General features: G+C 37.3%; 2 long non-coding RNA genes across 3 annotated transcripts; one reads left to right on the top strand and one right to left on the bottom strand.

The window, feature by feature from the left end:
• Positions 1–5,339: 5,339 nt before the first annotated feature.
• On the top strand, positions 5,340–11,970 carry LOC139946567 (uncharacterized). Of its 2 annotated transcripts, none has more exons than XR_011787267.1 (3): positions 5,340–5,557; positions 7,002–7,153; positions 10,326–11,970. It is a non-coding gene; the product is annotated as an uncharacterized lncRNA (long non-coding RNA). The 2 variants fall into 2 exon arrangements; XR_011787266.1 differs by lacking the exon at positions 10,326–11,970 and adding an exon at positions 7,835–8,752.
• Positions 11,971–12,031: 61 nt separating this feature from the next.
• On the bottom strand, positions 12,032–20,786 carry LOC139946014 (uncharacterized). The gene is made up of 4 exons (XR_011787197.1): positions 20,747–20,786; positions 19,666–19,744; positions 17,602–17,674; positions 12,032–14,801 (listed from the first exon to the last, which is right to left on the bottom strand). It is a non-coding gene; the product is annotated as an uncharacterized lncRNA (long non-coding RNA).
• Positions 20,787–21,577: the final 791 nt, after the last annotated feature.

Raw genomic sequence — 21,577 nt, forward strand, 5'->3', positions numbered from 1 at the left:
TAACCCCCTAACCCCCTAACCCCCTACGGGAATCGAACCGGGGTCTCCTAGGTCAGACGCGAGCGTCTTATGCACAAGCCAACTGTGCTACCTCTCTTAGTATATCTCAACAGAATTCATAACCATAACAAGCCTGTGAAAATGTTAGCTCGATTGGTAGTCCAAGTTGCTAGATTTCTATGAATGAACATTACACTCTTGTCACACCAAGTGCTGGGCTTTAAATGCTAAATGTAGAGACCTTAATTTAAAAGGTTTCACAATCAAATTCGTGGATAATTACTTTACTGGCAAAAAATACATCACTTCATACGGACTTGTTTGTCACAATGTTTTCAACTATCAATCTCTCACCATTACTAGTAAGAAAGTGTCGTGGCCGAGCGGTTAAGAGCACCGAATTCAAACTCTGGTGTTTCTGATCAGCAGGGTTCGAATCCCCAGACACTTGACCATTGCTTCGTCCAGCGGTGGGGCAGAGGGGGGTGGAACTGTGTGCCCATGACACCGGGTTGATGAACTAATTTTTAGTTAACACACGGCGTACTAGTAAAGAAAGTGAAGGGTGTAATTGGAGCTGATCACCGTTGATTGTTTTATAGTTTAATGAAACAAACAATATTCCCCTTCAACAAACATACATGTACTATTGTCAAGATACAGAGATATAACACATGTATTCTTGTTGTACAATCATCTGTGTGACTGGTAAGGGTTAACGATTTATACAGAGATAACATACATAGGTGTACAGTTCTAATAAAAACATTAAATAGTGTGCGTTTTTTTCTCATTATTGTCTGGGTACCTCAGAGTCGCACGACTACAATTTTGCAATGTTCAATTCGCAATGTCAAATTAATGTTCACATATGTTTTATTTAATATTATGCAATAGAAGACCAGTATCCAGTATGACTTTTTACAAGCAAAAATTGTGTCACGTACATTAAACATGACAGTTCAAAGTAAGAGACTTGGGGAATAAAACAAAATGTTACTGACGTTTAATAACTTCTGTACTGGGGCTGGGATACTTTAAGTTTATGTTTTGCGTCACACTGGAAACTTCAATACTTTAATTGGTTTAGGGAAGGTTCACAATTACTTGCATTGTAGTGCTATATGGGGGTTCCACATTGTGATTAGGTTGTAAGTACGTTATGATTGTTTGGCCGGTTTTTACCGTCGTTTCACGCGGTTTGACGCTATTGACGCTGTAGTTGTCGCGATGGTTTTCAGGATTTAATATTTAGGTAATTTGAAAAGTACACTAGTGTTAATGAAGGTCAGTCGGTCTCCTTTGATGGTCAAAGAAATTATTGACGGTGTGATGGGGCCATCACGGAGGTTTTATGGGGGTCACAGACAGTTCGGAAGATGGTAGATGGTCAGTGATGGTAAGCATCGGGTGCGCCGTTCAGTGTTCACGCTGTTTTAAATAACAATTTATTGAAAAAAAAATTAATTCATGACGGTCTTTTTGATGTCTTGACGCTGTATAGAGCCATCTTGACGGTGTTTTAAAAGAAATTACGGTCAATTCAATTGACGGTCGTTTTCCTACATTTGTATTTTGTCGTATGCCTCATTTGCATATACCTATAGCTAGTGCAGCCCCACCCTACCCAGTAACCCACAAATACAAATTAAATTAACCCCGCCCACAAATAATTGCCACTCTAAAAGTGGCGCGTGACTTTGTGGTCGGGTTGTGGATCCCTCTATGTTCGTAGAGAATATCCACTGCATGTATGGCGCGCCTAGCAGTGAAGCTTACCGCAGCAGGGAACCATACTATCCACTGCCTCTTCACATCTAACGAAGCTTCAGGGTTCATATATAAGTGCATTCAAGTTCCAAACATCCTAGTCATGGTTGCTAATTGTTGCTAAAAGTCGTCAGAGAAATACACATTCAGCACATACAGTTCTACCGAACCTTACAAAACTTATCTCAAAAATGATTTGTTATTGTTTATTATAAGATTACAGCGGAAGATGGTTCAAAAACAACGCGACATTACCGAAAAGCCATATTTTCACGGTCGAAACTTGTCGATTTCATATGCAAACTATCGTTTTCAGCGCTGAAAGTGAACCAATCACAGACCATTCAGTTTTTTTTAACAAACCAATCGGAAACAAATAGCATGTAAGCCGGTCTCTCAATCACAAACCCTTCAGGTCATCCACGATAACATAGTACGACGATCACCAAGAACAGCTAAAAACAACCATTTCTTAATAATAAGCCAACAGGAAACAAATTCTACATTGCCGGGATCAACAAAGAGATTCAAGTATTAAGGTAAGTCTCACGTTTTAGATTGTTTGGACACGATGTCTACATATTCAGACCGAACAAGTAGAAAAACAAACTTTGTGTTTGTGGCCATTATGTTAACCATAATGACACACAAGTTAAATTTCAACTGGCAAAAAAACAGTAACACACGTTTAGCAAGATGGGCATGGAGAGGAGGCAAAATATTGTATAAAAAAAAATTTCAGACAACAAACAAAATCGTAATACTAATAACAACACTTTTTAATACACATCTGTTTCGGTTGTCATCAAATGCTAAGATTTTTATACTACAATCAGTAACCAAATCTGTTCATACTAAGAAGGCTGATTATCGGTGGTTTAGAGAAGAAGGTTTCTTTCAAGTAGGGATAAACACAAAAATAACAATTGATCAGTGCAACTACAACAGTTCAACATAATATATTTATCCAACTGTTGTTTAAAAAAAAAAATGATTGATAGATGAACTTTAGAGATGAACTTGTAGAGAGTTCAAATAGTGTCACTTTAAGGGAAGGGTTACATTGGAGTAGGTAGCACTCCTAATGTAAGGGCATTACAAACTATTCATATACTAGCATCAACAATTAATAAAGCAACAGGTAACAGTGGACTAACACTCTTAATGTAAGGGCATTACAAACTGTTCATTACTAGCATCAACAATTAATAAAGCAACAGGTAACAGTGGACTAACACTCTTAATGTAAGGGCATTACAAACTGTTCATTACTAGCATCAACAATTAATAAAGCAACAGGTAACAGTGGACTAACACTCTTAATGTAAGGGCATTACAAACTGTTCATTACTAGCATCAACAATTAATAAAGCAACAGGTTAACAGTGGAATAGTACTCTTACATATGTAAGGGTAAATACACTTACACATGTAACAGTCTTACTCCACTGTAAACTATTGCTTACTAGGATGTCTAAAGGGACCTGGTTACATTGGGATAACACTCTTACACATGTAAGGGCATTACAGAGTAGTGCTTACTACAATAAATAGAAACTTTTGTATATATAATTGCAACGACATTTCACATTACATTAATGTGGTTATGTAAAAGCATAACCAAGAATTACAGGCCAAAGTTTGACAGCAACAAGAAAACATTTTCACATATTATGACAACAACACTTCTCAGAGTGCATTTTAAGTCTATTAGCCTGTTAAACAGGAACTTATTTTCAGGCAGGTAAACTTAACTATATTCACACATTGAATGCACCCCAAAAAGTTCAGGTGGTTTTTCAAGACCTGACTGAATGCCAGCTTTCAGCTTTTATCAAGATAACTCTCAATAACAAAGATAACTACAAATGGGGTCTAAGGACATTTCAGCAGGTCAAATGGACACACCCACTAATAATAAGTTTTATCAGGTTAAAGATTCAAATGGGGTCTGCGGCCATAGACTGGTGGTTTACAAAATGTATGACAGTACCCATGCCTCGATACATGGCACTTTACAAAGTCTTTTCATCGTGCTTTTTTAAGGTTCACTCTCCAGCTGATAATAAAAGCTCTACGTTGAGGTACCTGAACATTTAATGACTGTCAAATATGTTACTTGACATTCAGTGTAGTAGTTTCAGTTACTAGGTACATAAATTAACTATTTTTTGGTTAAACACACTGCACACTATTGTCAACGACCAAATCTTCTCACATGCTGTATCTGAAAATATACAAAACAAAACAAACCTGTGAAAACTTTAGCCCAATTGGTCGTGGAGGGTTCCGAGAATAATTGACGAAAAAACACCCTTGTCACATAAAGTTGTGTGCTTTTAGATGGTGCATTTAGAGACCTTATTCATTCGAAATATGAGATCTCAAAATCCAATTTTTGGAAAATTAATTCTGTCTAGAAACTACTCTACTGCAGAGGGAGCCGTTTCTCACAATGTTTTGTACCATCAAGTTCTCCCCATTACTCATCATCAATTTAATGCCAATAATTATTTTTAGTAGTTTACCAAGGTGTCTACTGCCTTTCACTTTACTAAATTACCTACAGTACAAATAAAGTTTACTTCAAAGAAAATTCAGTGTTCTTTAATTACACTATATGTCCTCCAAGGGAAATTTACTGTACTTTAATTAAAGTATGTACTTCAAGGAAAATTTACAGCACTTGTTTTACAATATGTAATTCAGGGAAATTTACTATACTTTAATTACAGTATGTACAGAAACACCTTTACAATTTTAAATCACACTTTCACGTTATTTTCAAAATTAGGTTTGATTATTAAAGTCACTGTATTTTGTGTAAAATTGCTGTTTTAATTCTATGAATTTAATATTATTGTTGGTTTCTTTCTAAAGGAATAAAATAAGTGTCTTTGTTTCAAAACAACAGGTCATCAACAAAATTTGTTTCATTTATGTTTTGATAATGTATTGTTCTTTCAGTCCTCAAATTTGGACACTTTGAAAAGCAACAACACCATTTACTGACTGTTTTGGAAAACTTCACATTTGGAAACAATGTTTTTCACCTGTTTCCTGTCAACTTGAAACTTTTAATGATCGAGCAGCAACTTTGCTTTTGTTTATGTTTTCAGGACTTACCAAGTAAATCAGATTACATAATGCTGCTTCTTAATATAATAATTTTTATTTTATTTTTGTTACTTTTTTTAATTACTAATATTTGTTGACATGTTATATTTCGACCTTTTAGGTGTAAAGCTTGTATTCAGTTTTCGGCCTGATATATACTTACATCAGTTTATTTCACATTTCATATTTCATTGATGTTCTATTTGCATTTAAAACAACGCAAACAGTTATCTCTGATGCATTAATTTACAATGCCTTGTAGCTAGTCTAACAATACTTTAATAATCAGTACCCACAAAATGCAAGGACTGGTATAAAATACAAGTCTACTTTCAAGCGCCACCCAGACTTCGCGTAGGTTTAACGAATGTACAAATGGCTTGAGCCCATGCTTTTCTTCCAGGAGTATCTCGACATCGTACACTTGTTTCACGGACTGTACAATACAAGCTTTTTTGTAAGAAAGGATCTACACATAATAATATAGCTTCTGTCCCAAGAAGTAGTCAATAAGGTTACTTTCTACTTTGATACTTGAGCCTATTTTATGTCGTTTCAACAGTGTTTGTGACCTTGATGTTCGTGCTCATTCACATTGAACTGGTGTTGTGACCGGGCCACTGCACACATGGGAAGTTGCATCGTTGTTTGGAATTCTTCACTTTCATCGGTAAGTGTGTTACAATTAATGTACTATACTTAGAATACGTAGGACTAGGTTGTAGGTGGAAGCTCACAGACTTTTAGGCAATGAGAACGAAAATGATAGATTTGCGTCCACCGCCCGCATGCTCTGAAAGCTACCGGCGAAAAATTTAATTACTTTCACAAAATTTCATTAGTTTCACAAAAAAGGCTATGCATCATCACAAATGTTCAAGTTAAAATCATCAAACAAGGGTAAAAGGTTATATTTACGCATTTTAGTATTGTCATTGCGATCGCGATCATTCTGTTTGCAGTTAAACACGCATAAGATCTGCTGCCGTTCATCTGTCGAGCACAATCGACAAATTTGCCCCACAAATATTCTGCGCAATTTTTAATTTGCGCTATGCAGAATAGGCAAATTTGTGTATCGAGCTCCACTTTGCGCAATTTGAAGATTGCGCATCTTCATGTGCAAAATAATGAATAAAGAAAAAAGAAAAAAAGCCTCATGTCCTTTCAAAAAGGCCCGGACGCAAATCTAAAACTTTCATTCTCATAGCCTTAAACAAGTAAATAAGGGGAGACCAAAAAAAACTTTGCAAACGTTAGCTAATATTTTATAAAATGAAATTAAAAACAGGATTCCAAATTGGATTGGGTTGGCATTTTTATCTAAGTTTCGTCTGTTTGATTGCAGCATGATTTTAAATTTTCATACCTTAATATGTAAAAGTGGTGCATCAGTTCATCGTAGTCATGATAATTTATGTTGGTTTTTCAAGACATTTGTGCCAAAACACAACCCCATGAAGTAGGCAGCCCCATGAATACCCACTGACAACAGTAGGCATTAAAACTAAGATCATGGGTCACTTTTTGCCATTTTGTACGTTTCATGAGGACTGTAGCTGACTGAGAATCACAGAAGAAAAAAAAAAAACGGTTTAAGAGCAACATAGTAAACATAGCCCACGATTTGTCACAGGTACTTCTAAAAAACTACAGTAACTATAAAGCTCCCCGTGAGAGAGCCTTATAGTTTCTAGAAGTATGTCACTCTGTTTTCAATTAGAAACTTCAATAATGGACAGACTCCTCCTAAGTTCCATAATAAATAGAGACAAAGCTGCAGGATATGTTTCTTTTTCAGTACTTCAAGGAAGCAGCTTCATGTAACACATATTCTAACAACTTTTAAGGTTTTACATTTGACGGAATGGACAGAACTGTGAGGTTCTAATCAATCATGTGTTTGGGGAGTACTTGAGTACAATCAATAAGAAAGCTATAATGCATAAACTTACAACTATGCTTTTTCGTGTCCCCTTCTAAAAACCCTTTTAATCCTGTCTTGCTAGGAACTTTATAATGTGCCGGTGTTATTTGTACATATTATAATGAAATTCATCTGAATGACTACATATTAAAACAATTTTGTTTTTCTCTCTCTCTTTCTTCAGTAGTTCAAACTACAACTTCTCTGATTCTTCCTCGACTTGCTGTCATCACAGAAGGCCACAAGCATGGTGAAACAGAGTGGCAATGTCACCTCATAGGCTAAACACTCCAAAAAGAGATTGAACCTGTTGTGTCGGCAAATGTACCCTGTAGGGATGTAAGCATTTGACCAGTCCGTTGGGACAGTTTCTTTTCCTCTTTTTCGGCCAATTGTGTCAATTCACCTGACGGGACAAAAAGTGATTGACGGGACATAATACGACTGACGGGACACTATTTCAAGACGTCACATTATTCTCTTTACTAAATATCAGTACACAAAAATGGTTTTTGTTTTTTAGTTCAGGCGAATTGGATAGTAGATACATTTAATACACTGGACACCTTTGGTAATTGTCGAAGACCAGTCCTTTCACTTGGTGTATCTCAACATACGCATAAAATAATAAATCTGTAACAATTGGAGCTCAATATTTATCAAAGATAACAGACAATAATGGAAGAAAAAACAGCAAACGTTGTGTATTTTCAGATTCTTTAATTTAAGACCTCAGCTGAGGTCTCAAATTCAATTCTAAATATGTTGCTTCAGAGGGAGCTGTTTCTCACAATGTTTTATACTATCAACAGATCCCCATTGTAAGTTACTACTAAGTAAGTTTGTATGCTAACAATTAATAATTTTGAGTAATTACCAATAGTGTCCAGTGCCAGTACCAAAACAAGGATATACTTCAGTATACGGATTTGTGAAGAATATATGACGATCAAAACCCACCGCAGAAAAATGTATGCTGCCATGGAATGTGAATCTGTTGAAATTGGTGCTTTCTTGCAGGTAAAATTTGAGTTCTGAAGCTTTGAAATTTTTCGGCCCCAGAAATGGACCCTGATATCCAGGACATCACTGTAGTACAAAACGAAAGTGTAAGGCCTCCAGGGCTAAGTTCACAGGGAACTTGGATGGCCCAACGTTGATCACAGAGATCGACGCTCAGAGTGAGCTCACTGGGGTTGACAAGTGCTTGTTCATTATCAGTTGAATAGTCCACCTACTTTGCAAACTTGAATGAGACAAAGCAAAACACAGGCATGGGAATGGGCGATGATGAAAAAACAGGAAATCAATTTTGTACGAAAAAAATTGAACGCTAAACATGCGTGTCAGGATTTTGGGCAATGTCCATAATTTGGGCAAGCTAGCTAGGTGACCCAGGCGTCAGTGCTGCACCGAGTGAACTGTTGTCAGTTCCTTTTCTGCAAAATAGGTCAACTTACATTTTCAGATTAGAGAAGAGGGATATTAGCGAAATCCAAATGTATACCCAGGGCCTACAACTCACCCCCCAAATTTTATATCAAATTCACACTGAACTCGAAGACCACAAATTGGAAAGGGGAAAAACAGGAATTCATGTTTAAACAGGAAAATTCTCATGCCTGAAAACAGTCGGCGTGCTAGTGCGTGCGTTTTGGCCTTGATAAATTTGCTAGTGCATCGGTCCTCCGAGGAGTGCATTTGGGAAGAAAGGTTTGTTGAAGGTATTTCGATTGGATTTGACAAAGTGAGGCAATTAAAGAGTTTTTTCACATAGAGCTGTGTGTCAGAGTCCCCTCATTTATGTTCTCACAAACCCCCCAGAGATATTTCCAACCCGGCCCCCGGAGTGCAACAGACAAACAGTAACCGGTCGGGCGGTAGATTTCTACCAAAACGAGCCTGCAGCCTTGGCCCGAGACTGCTCGTAGTATTCCCCGGGTCTGAGGTTCGATTTGGATTTGGGATAAGGGGAACTTTAGGCCCAGTGGTTAGACTTCTCCCAAGACTTTCGAATTAGTCTCGCAGGAAACACGCCACAGTATGTGATCATAATATTTCATGTGGGAGTGTAAATTTCACCCGGGATTGGAAAAAAGGTCTCAAAGCTGATATTTAACCATAAATACATATCTTAATTGGATGTGAACTACAACACAAATGTGTGATCCAATATTTATTTCCTGATTTAGGGTACCCACACCTGTTCCAGATCCTTGAACTTCAATTATCATAAACATTTATCAATCTAAGGAGACAAAAGGGGAAAAGTGGTTTTGGACAGCTTAGATTGTCTACTTTGCATGCGGTAATTATTTGAAAGCATATATGAGCTTTTACAATTCAATGCAAAAACAACACAACATTTATGTGGAATTAGCCAAACATAAATTTGTCTGGGGATCATGTCATACGCAAGTTAAGTCCAAGGAAGAATGGGCTAGACTCGTAACTGATCATCAGCAGTAATAAGTTGTGACACATCTTATGCATTTTGTGAGCACTGTAATGGAACACAAAGCCTTTTACGGCCTGGGGTCCGGGCCTGCCTACAGGAACAAATTTTGCATTTCAGATGCTCTGTGATGCAATCTAAGGCAATTAAGAGCCCTAATGGCAAACAAAACGGAACAAAATAAACACCCTCACATACTTCTCAAATGAATATGGAGTCAAATAATAACAGCCCTTAGTGCGAAGTTACCTGGATAAAACATGACCAATATATCGCTCAAACAAGTCATAGAGGCCGCAGACTGACAATAGCATACAGAGATGGCGCGTCTCAATAAAGTAAACATACAGTAACTACAGTACAAGAGAACAAAAAAGTATGGAGACGACACGCATGTACATGTATTTGCCCTCTTATGAGACACACAAGTTAGCAAAAACTGGGGGAATATTGTTCACCCCAGAACATGGGGGGGACACCCCTGATTGACGCACATGCGTTGACTGAGTGTAACCCTGATGTAGCTTCGACAAAAAGAGCATTTGAGGTACTGAGCATTATTTTGAGGTAGTGGTACAGTAGTACATATGCATTTATTTTTTAAGGCCAGCTATGGTTAGTAATGGTGTAAGAGGAAATCGCAGCTTGGAAACAGTTCTATTTAATTTTAGATATTGAAAGTGTACATATATGCAGGACAACTAAACTTCTTTTCCTTGTGGGGGAAACACTTTATACACGTACATGGGTCAGCGCATTGTACACAACACAGCTCTTTCTTATTCGTTAAGACATTTTATTGTGATTATAAAAGTGGGTACAAATGGACTTGCAATTTGAACACAGCAAATTGTAATTAATCACAGCAGTACCATTAGGATCTATACAGGTAGATTCACAGGTAAATTTATGCAGAGTTCTTTTGATTGTTGGAAACAGTTTCTATTGTAAAACAGAATTTCAGAAGCTTTATACTGTGAAACTTCTCAGATTCAACACATAAATACATACAGTGTATGTTTCTACATTGACACATTAATTTTAACTTAAATGTAGGGCCATGCATGCATGAGGGTCTGCACGTTTATAGCCCAGTGGCAGAAGTTTGTGCAGTAAAGACAAGACAAGGCAGTACCATAAACAGGTTCACAGGCAAAATATTTCTTGGAACTATCCGTTCAATTGTTTTAATACTTTATAAATGTAGTTGTATACAATCTTAAAAAACTTCCCAGCAAATGTCAACAAAGAAATAATAATCCCTATAGGGATACACACTCTGAAGAGCGTTACTGCCATTATGCTTCTTGTATTTAAAAGGCAATGTATTTACTTCACAGTGAAATGTGTCTCAAAGTGCACTTTACTATACAAAGCTGCTGTAATTCTTACTACATGTATGTAAGTCTTTAATTAGTCATTTTAAAATGTATACAAACCATTTGATCAGAAGACTTCAGTTACAAGTTTAGTCATATTGCTGGTTAGCAAATTAAAAGCATGTTAATTGTAAGATTAGATTGGGGCGTCTGAATTTATTGAAACGGGATTTTGTACAATTAGTGTATACCTTTGATTCTTTGAACCATATCAATGGTAGAGAATACAATAAAATGAACCTGTGACAAATTAATTTCAATCCGCTTCAGGACCCGCAATGTGATTACAAAAATCATCCACTGGTGTATAGCTCACTTAATAAGTAGTGGGGTTTCAAAAGACTACAAAATCATTTAAATTTTTTAATCTAGTTCAAACTTGACGTTTATCTAATAGGCAAAACAGTGGACATTAACTTATTAACAATGTTGGTTTTACACAAAAGTACAATTTGATTCACTTTACGACCATTTGGATATCTTTATCATACCACAGCAGTCTCCACTCACAAACAGGGCCATTCCAATAAGGAGTTCAAATCAATCTAACAGTAACTATGTTTCTATCAGAACTTCCTATTTGTACATGTATGTATTCTTTGTGAAGAGATCAGTCCTTGTACAAGCTTAGGCTTCTTGTCTGCGACCTCCCACTATATGATTAACTTCTGTTAAGTAGTTTTTCATTATATTGCACTACCTAATGGTATGGAAAATAAACCTAATATCTGAACCACCATAATTTAAGTGTGCCACAAACTACAAAAAGAAGAGTGGACTCAAAAGCTATTAAACTCCCACCAGTAAACAAACACTAAATTAAGAGCAAATCAAAAACATGACAATAAGCGTCATACATTAGCCTTTTACCTTTACTAAATTGTATTGGACTTCAGTTTCCATCCTATTGGCTAATTGAAGGAGGTTTACAGTCACCAAGTACTGGTTCTATTCTATTTGATTCTATTCTATTCTACTATCCTATATTTAACAATTCTTTTTAGGAGATTTCTTCAACATAGTTAATTGATGGGCTATCTTTGCCTGAGTCTAAAGATGGAGTTTGACCGTAAAGAAGCAGCACGCACCTCCGCACAAGGCAGAAGTGCCACACACCTCCGCATCAATGCAGAAGTGGCACGCACCTTTGCATGATGAGTGCAATCTCACAATGTCACCATTATAGGAGCTGATCACCCATGATGAGAGACAGACCGTACTGGGATACAATGCAAGACATCATACTGGGGTGACGAGCCTTCCAAACGCTGTCGCCTCCATCTTTTGAGTTTAATTAGGTTTACAAATGTAGACTAACCCCCCCCCCCCTTCACACTGCATAATCCCACTCCCCCCATCCCCACCCCCCCCCCCCCCTCCCCCCAAAAAGATAAAAATAAAAAATAAAAGTATGTTCCCGAGGCTTTGCACTCATGAAATGTTAGCTTGGTAGCAGAATAATTCCATTCCAATATTGTGCATGTGGCGTGATTGTGTCCAGGAAAGGTTTTTCATACTCACAGTCCTCACTTTTTACAATGAAGTCACATGGGAAGTTGGGTCCAAAGTGTCCTCTTGTCCAATTAGTACAAATTATTAAAACCAAACACCCAACACAAATACATGTCACTTTTATTCTAAAGATAAGGTATTCCATTATTCTTCAAAAGAAGTCTTAATAATAAGGTATAGCATTATCACTCAGTTTTTGGTCAGGAAAACACATTAAATTTGTGGACATACCAAATCTTTAAAATTAAAAGTATTTCAATTGAGAGCTGACAACTCATCACAATTACACACTAATGCCTAAGAATAAACATAAAAGTAAAAATTACCAGACACTTCTTTACTGCAGATACACATGATTTATTCGCAATAACAAACTTTACAATACCCAATTAAAGGCAGTGGACACTATTGGTAATTACTAAAAATAGTTATTGGCATAAAACCTTTCTTGGTAACGAGCAATGGATATAGGTTGATGGTATAAAACTTTGTGAGAAACGGCTCCCTCTGAAGTGCCATAGTTTTCGAGAAAGAAGTAATTTTCCACAAATTTGATTTCGTGACCTCGAGTTAAGAACTTGAGGTCTTGAAATCAACCATCTAAACTCACACAAGTTTGTGTTGCAAGGGTTGTTTTTCCTTCATTATTATCTCGCAACTTTGATGACCGATTGAGCTCAAACTTTCACAGGTTTGTTATTTTATGCATACAGTATGTTGAGATACATGTACACCAACTGTGAAGGCTAGTCTTTGACAATTACCAATGGTGTCCACTGCCTTTAAAACAGCATTGCTTTTTATTTCAAATTAAAAAACAATTTGAAGAAATAAATTAACATAAACAAGTACAGGTACACGTATGTATTCACAAACACGTAACAAGACAGATAAACCGCAAAGTTGTCAGCTCACAATTAAAATATTTCAAAGCCATGGCACAACAATTTCTATTAATTGTCATATCGAACACTCGTATTGAAAAAAGGATTAAAAAATTTTTTTTTAAAAAGGATTAATAATAAAAAAAAAGGTATGTTGTTGTAACTCCTAAGCTTGAATGTAAATGAGGAGTGTACAATTTTGTGAACTGCTGGGAATATAAAGTATACTATCTGATTGGAATTTCACAGATTAAGTCATAATGCAAATGGCATTATCAAGGTGTACAAAAGGGCGATAGTTCCATACCTTTGACCTTTATACCCCAGAAACAAATGGAACTTTCTGTTCTCTCAAGTTGCAAGTTCCCCCCCCCCCAAAAAAAAAAACATAATTACACAACTGAGTTTGCCCGGTGGCTAGAGGCAGTGTGAATCCTTGCTTAGCAGCGGGTTCTGCAAATGATTTAATAGATTTGCATCCAGAATAAAGAATATTAATTTGGTTTGTACCCATATACACTGATGAATTGCCACTGTTTACTCCGTACTTACCTGAGTAAAAAATCACAGGCATATTACTCGGTTGGGATTCGAACCCACGACCGTTGCAAATCTAGAGCAGTGTCATACCAACTAGACCACTGAGATAGCCCGGTGGCTAGAGGCATTTTGAATCGTAAGTGTAGCAGCGGGTACTGCAAACGATTTATAGATGTTACACTTGCATCCGGAATAAAGAATATTAATTTGTTTTTTTACCCTTACACACCAATAATTGTTAGCACTTTATACTCGGGACTTACCAGAGTTCTGCGAAGAAAAAATATCAAAGGCATAAAAAAAACTATTAATCGGGTGGGATTCAAGGAAAAAAAAATAACATCGCACCGTGGCTTTGAAGACAACACAAAAAAGAACAACACTAATGCATGCAAGGCAGTATGACAGTCTGATGGTCAACAAACTCCTAAAATATCAAGCAAATCTGAAAATGAACAAGCACATAAAGATTTCTTACATGTACACATTTACAACTTCAATAAGGAATCATACTGTCTTGCATAGCATTTTGGGGACAGGAAAGGTGCACAAATACATAACTCTCATCCATTCATTCGTTCATTCATTCATTCTATCTACTGTACACAACTAAATGATATGGTTTCATGGATAATGTATAGGAGCAAATAGAGTCCATTTCAAACTGTAACAACTACACTTAATACATTATGAAGTATCAAACACTGTTCAATTACAAAATGGAATTCATTTACAATTTGTACAACAATCATTCATAACTCCTAACAAAATACATACGTGCAGGGATACATCTATATAGACCACACACACAAATGTTTGTCATTGGATTAAGGAAAAATGCTTCAAGTGTCATCATTTGTAGATACCAGAAAAAAATCATTCACAGCACGTCTGTGGAAATGTTTTTTTTTTTCAAGGAAAAGTAACGGAGGACAGGATTTAAATCTACATGGCATTATCTGCATTTCAGTGTTGGGTATACAAGTTTCTGTGTCTTTTGCATATTCATGGAGAGCATTTTTTCCAAGGACAAGCATCTATGAGTGATTATAGTACAACAAATATTGAATACATTTCCTTTTTGCATTGTCAGAACTTGATCAATCTGCACCATGCATTCTCATATGCATCCAATGTTTGCATTTAACACAACTAACCATAGTCCTTTGATGATACTTGCTCCTTCAGTGATGTCAAACATTTCACATAGACAAATCCTAAGAAACATGAAAAAAAGACACATTCAATTTAAATGTTTTATAAGACTATTTATGAACAATGACACACAGCATTACAAAATGACTCTGAACTTGTAGGTGACATTAACATAAAGAGACCCAGTTAAGGAAAGGACATACAAACAAAATGAATCACAGTTGTGGGTACTCTTTGTTCTTTGAGGCATGGTGCACAATTTCAATAATCATGAAAACAGATTACTTTGTTTTCAATACTTCATATTCATGGACTCACAGTCTGGTGTCTATATTAATTCAGATGTTTTTCCCTTTATCTCAAACAAGGGTTTCTTTTTAGCTCTTTTTGCATTTGATTTTGTTATGTGCGCACATGATTGCGTTTTTCTCGTTCAGTCATTCAATTTTGCTTCGCTTTAGGCATTCTATTTCATTTATCATGTTTATAGGTAATCAAGACTTCACTTTGACCATTCTGAAGTTGAATTTCTATAGGTTCTTTGTCTGGAATATGAATTCCCTAAATGAATCAGAGAGGCAATGAAGAAGTCCATAGTGTTCACCTTCAAACTTGGGGGTGTGTATAGCAAAAGGTGGAGGGGAGGGTTACGGTAAGGCTCTTTGTCTGGAAAATGGATTCCCTAAATGAATCAGAGAGGCAATGAAGCAGCACACAGTGATCTCCTGGATACATGGTGGTATGGATAGCAAAGGGTGTGTGTGGGGGGGGGGGGTTAGGGTTAGGCTCTTTGTCTGGAATATGGATTCCATAAATGAATCAGAGAGGCACTGAAGCAGCACACAGTGATCTCCTTCATACTTGATGGTGTGGATAGCAAAGGGTGTGTTTGTGTGTGTGGGGGGGGGGGGGTTAGGGTTAGGCTCTTTGTCTGGAATATGGATTCCCTAAATGAATCAGAGAGGCCATGGAGCAGCAGACAGTGATCACCTTCATACTTGGTGGTATGGATAGCAAAGGGTGTGGGGGGGGGGTTAGGTTAGGCGCTTTGTTTGGAATATGGAAGTTCCTAATGGAAGTTCCTAAATGAATCAGAGAGGCAATAAAGAAGTCTACAGTGATCAACTTCATACTTGTGTTATAGCAAAGGGTGGAGGGGGTGGGGGAGGGGTAGGGTAAGGCTCTTTGTCTGGAATATGGATTCCCTAAATGAATCAGAGAAGCAATGAAGAAGTCAACAGTGATCAACTTCATACTTGTGGTGTGAATAGCAAAGGGTAGAGGGGGTGGGGGAGGGGTAGGGTTAGGCTCTTTGTCTGGAATATGGATTCCCTAAATGAATCAGAGAGGCAATGAAGAAGTCAACAGTGATCAACTTCATACTTGGTGGTATGGATAGCAAAGGTAGGAGGGGGTGGGGGAGGGGTAGGGTAAGGCTCTTTGTCTGGGTGGATTCCATAAATGAGTCAACGAGGCAATAAAGAAGTCCACAGTTTGTCCAATATTGGTAAACCAGGGTGTTTCAACCATAAGGATTGTAGCTAGACTCTTTCTAGGGGGGTTAGGGTTAGGCTCTTTGTCTGGAATATGGATTCCCTAAATGAATCAGAGAGGCCATGGAGCAGCAGACAGTGATCACCTTCATACTTGGTGGTATGGATAGCAAAGGGTGTGGGGGGGGGGGGGGGTTAAGGTTAGGCGCTTTGTTTGGAATATGGAAGTTCCTAATGGAAGTTCCTAAATGAATCAGAGAGGCAATAAAGAAGTCTACAGTGATCAACTTCATACTTGTGTTATAGCAAAGGGTGGAGGGGGTGGGGGAGGGGTAGGGTTAGGCTCTTTGTCTGGAATATGGATTCCCTAAATGAATCAGAGAGGCAATGAAGAAGTCAACAGTGATCAACTTCATACTTGTGGTGTGAATAGCAAAGGGTGGAGGGGGTGGGGGAGGGGTAGGGTAAGGCTCTTTGTCTGGGTGGATTCCATAAATGAGTCAACGAGGCAATAAAGAAGTCCACAGTTTGTCCAATATTGGTAAACCAGGGTGTTTCAACCATAAGGATTGTAGCTAGACTCTTTCATTAATTTGTTTATTGAATTGTTGTTGATGTTAGCAGGGATTCTGGCGTGTGTGTGTGTGTACTCCAGCTTATCACAACTAGGCAGTCTACACTATACACAGCTAGTGAAGAAATTAAATGCTGGTGTTCAAAAGCGCAGAATAATTTTGCGGTAAGCAGAGCCAAAATTTTGAGCCATAGAGTGATGTTTCCGGTCTTAAGTTCCTCCACTTCTTTGATCAGCCTCTTCACAATCAGCTTTAAATTGTTCCTTACTACATCCTCATATTTTCGTTTGTGCAAATTATTTATAAGAGATTTAAAATGAAGACAATTATTTGTTTCCTTTTTCTTTTGGTTTCTACAGACAAACAGCTACAGAATAACTTACTGTCATCTGGCCAATGAAAATGAAAGCCAAACATGCAACCAGCTCCCTCAAGAGTTCGGCATGCACGATCCAACTCCTTTTTTGAATTTGTCATCCATAGGTGTTGATGCGCATGTGCACATCTCATTTGCATATTTCATAGGAAGGGCCTATTCGTCATCAAAGTTAAAAAACCCAATAACGATAGAAAAACACCCTTGTTGCAAATTTTTTTCGAAAACTACCTTTAAACCTTTAAACCTATGTTACTTCACAAGGAGATGTTTCTCACAATTTGCTTATACTATCAACAGCTTTCCACTGCTCGTGACCAAAACTATAAAGTTTTTGGGCTAACAATTATTTGGTGTAATTACTACTAGTGTTCAGTGCCTCTATAAAGACCATTTTAAAATATATGTATGTACTTACCACAGAACAACACCTAGATGATTTACAAATTATGTCAGAAACATTTGTATCAGAGTTTCTGTCAGAGCATGGTCTACAAGAGAACAAAATATACACATAATCAGTTAAAACAAGTGTTCATGGTCAAACACACTTGAATCACATCAGGGCCTAAATTATAATAAATAAATAGTAATAACAATACTTGGTTCTTATACAGCGCTTTATAACACCCCTAGGGGTGTATCAAAGTAAGAGACATATTCATAAAGCATCATGTACTGGTTTCAATGTGCTGTGGTGCAATATGCTGCGGATCAGACCAGGAACATATGGGCAAAACCATTCTCTATATGATAAGTGTGCTGATTTTCATACATTACACAACAAACATGACCTACATCTTTACGTCCAATCTAAAGGACCGAGCAATAATGGTTAGGACACTTAACCATCGCTTTGACTTTCTGATTGAACGTAAAGCTGTAGGTCCCGTGTGTTGTAAACAGCATGTAAAAAAAGTGCAGTTCATATCGAAAAGTGAACAGGTTACTGCGCCCCAGAATTCCTGGTTTAATTGGCTGCATAATGCGCCATAGCACCTTGTAAAACAATTTCCAAAAATAGGTCTCATAAATGTAAGCTCCACTGTACCTGGCAGGTAAAATAATGCGCACTTTGATATGCCCCTTAGGGGTGTGATAAAGCGCACTGTAAATGTACATGTAAAACCAAGTATTATTAAAAATGCTTAATGACACAAAATGTCACCACTCAGAGTCGAACCCATACTCAGCTGATCAGAAACACCAGAGCTTGAATTTGGTGTTCTCATCAGCTCGGCCATGACTGCCGCATCAAATGGCTCCACCAAAATATTGCATTAACAGCCCACCAAGGTGGGCTACCTTAGAAAGATATAAATATTAATTAAACTGTATAAAATGTAAGGTGTCTTTCTTCTTCATCCGTTTTTCCCCCTCAAAAATGTATGTTTATGAGTGTATGTCGAATGCTGAACTTGCATTTCTAGCCACAGATATGAATTGTGAAGGGATTAATGAATATGAAAGAATGTATACAATATAAATCACTTAAGTAATCAAAGTGCCATTTTTCAGAAAGTCAATGTTGACCCTGATAAGATGTTTCTTGAAGAATTGATCTGTGTTTTGAGGCCCAACGTAAGGAAATCCCAGTTGCAAGAAGTGCAGGGCAAAATGTTTGTCACTCTAAGGCTTGAGATTTAAAGAAACGGTAGCTAGCAAAAAGAACCTATTTTGGTAGTCATGGTAGAACACATGGTACTTACATGGCACATGGTGCAAATGGAAGTATTATAGGCCAAATACTACTCCATCAGGTTATTATTCACCTTTTACTACTAAAATGGCCAGCCCAGCACTACCACAGTCACCTCTGTCCTAACTCTATGCATCCACTGACCATGCTGCTTAGAGTAGCAGAACTTCATGCATTGTCAGTGCTTACTTACAAAGGTCTTACAAAATGCTTTTCAAAGGAATTTCATGGCAACAAAGGCTCCATTAAAAAAAGGAAGTGAGTATGCAAGAGCATAACAAAGAAAGTGTTTAATGTTGATAATGACCAGCTGGAACTCTGTTTATAACCGATTATTTTTGGTAACTATACACTAGTCTTGGTGCAAGACAGTTCTTGTTGCGGGCAATGCAGGCGCTGTTGGTGAGTTGGCCGCGCTGTGTGTTGTGTTAAAGAAAAACGAGGAATGTCTTGCACCAAGAATGCATCCAAAAACTGTCCGAGTCATAGAAATTAAACAAACGCACGGAGCTCAAGGTTGTCGGAAAACGGATACATTTTTAAAGAGTTTCTTAATGTATTATGCCTTTGAACCAAAAAGGCATTTATGAATGGGAATAAAAGAGCATTCACTTGTTTCCTAAATTTCTGTTTAAAACTATGCAGGGTTATGGCCATGATTAAAGGCCCTCGCCTTCCGCTCGAGCCTTTACCAAATGGCCAAGTTTCACACTGCTGTTCATGACTACCATTTCAATCCATTCATTAGACCTTGTCTATTGGATTAAAAAAAATTAAACTTACCTTTATAGCTACTGGCCAGAATGAGTAATGCCGGGAGTGCATTAAGTTACTTCATTGTATGGTGAAGATCTTATTGAATCTAAAACAGATCAATGGTCAAAGCATAGAAATTAAGGATAAATTATAAACTATGTCAATTGCATCAAATTGGTTTCAATTGGAATTCGCCTTTTCGCAAATGAATTTATGTCTTTTATACCAGCCCATCAGATCCCAGGACAATGTCACTACCCTCCAGCAGGACCTCACCAACCTCCAGAAATTGTTATTATTAATATTATTATTATTATTATTATTTTGGACAATCTGTCGTTTTGTGCGCACAGTCTTGTTAACTCCCGGGAGAAAGGTTTACGATATCGCAACTCACCATTCACACTAATCTCTCTCATAGTACAAACCTTGGTTTAACATCTATGATTATGAATTGCACAAATCAAGAAATTGTGATTCAGTAACTAGACGACAATATTTGTTCTCTAGTCATTGTGAAAACAGCAGTTAGCTGGGGGATTCGAACCCACAATATTGTGATGTAAATCCTGCAGTCTAACCACCTGACCACGGTGACACTACATTAATATGTACTTTAACTATACTTACTAGTCTGGATTTATAGTTATAGCCCTATTTAGTATTATTAAAAGGAAAGTTCACGTTTGGTTATTATTACTCAAAATAAAAATTAACTTAATTAAAAACTGGCTTGACGATCATTGGACTTGGATGGCTGATGGAAGTATACAATAATGTAGGAAACGACTCCCTCTATGGTTTATATGGGATACACCTAGTAGTAAGAAGACTGGTCTTTAAAAAAATAACAATTACCAAGCGTGAACAATGCTTTTCAGTACACTACGTACATACACACGTGTACCATATGTGTACATTAGGCTTAGCTTACTAGATGCGTAGACCAGCTAACCGAAGAAAACGATTTAAAAGTAGCTTCTCTCGAGCGGACGGCGGAATGAACCAGATAAATGTACTCTAACAGCCCTTAGCTTGACTTGTGTGCTTTAGTTGCTTCATAAATAATACTTTACACAGATATTAACAGTCAAAATTGTCCACTTACTCATTTTATACGTCCCGCGATGATGTTCACCATCTTGAATTGATCGCGGAATGCAACACTAAACATAACTAGTCTACAGAGGGCGCTAGGGTTGTTCTTAGATGAAATTAATTTTCTTTGGCCCTGTCATAACAAAATATACTACCAGACTAAGGTTACCAGCATAATACCATGTCATGTACAGCTTGCGAGTGTTATCCAGCTCGTTTCTGCTTAACATACAATTCTTTGAAATAATGGGCCCTGGATGCCATGCCACCTAGGCCCCGGGGGGGGGGGGGGATGATGGGAGGGGCAAACCCGGGATTGTTCAGGTCCTGGGGAGAATGGTGGAAATTGCACTCTGTGTCCTATGAAACTAATTTTGACCATTTAAAATATTGCCTTGACGGCAACAGCCCTTGACTTACAATATTATAGTGGTTATAATGTTTACAAGTTGGCAATATCTTAAAAGAAGTATTCAAAGTGTACAGAGGTAAACACAACTTCTCAGACTGAGTGCACATTGCTTAAGAATTTTGGCAATATCTCAACTTCTCAGATTGTGTACTACTATGGGACTTTCTTCTCTCAAGAATTTTTGCAATAATATCTCAAAAGAAGTATAAGAAGCGTTACTTCGATATCTCCAACTGTGTCTTGATCTAGGGATAATATATTCTTATAGTTTTGGCAATAAAGTAGTGCAGCCAAGCTTGAGTGCAGCGGCTTTGGGTTAAAGTAAAATGTGTTTTAAGACATTTTTCACTAGTGGCAAAATAAGCAATTTCTTTTACAGGGGTATTTTATTATTTTAAAATGTTAATTAATCACAAGGTTGTTTCTTGT

Source organism: Asterias amurensis, chromosome 13 (assembly GCF_032118995.1).
Source record: "Asterias amurensis chromosome 13, ASM3211899v1".
Taxonomy (NCBI): domain Eukaryota; kingdom Metazoa; phylum Echinodermata; class Asteroidea; order Forcipulatida; family Asteriidae; genus Asterias; species Asterias amurensis.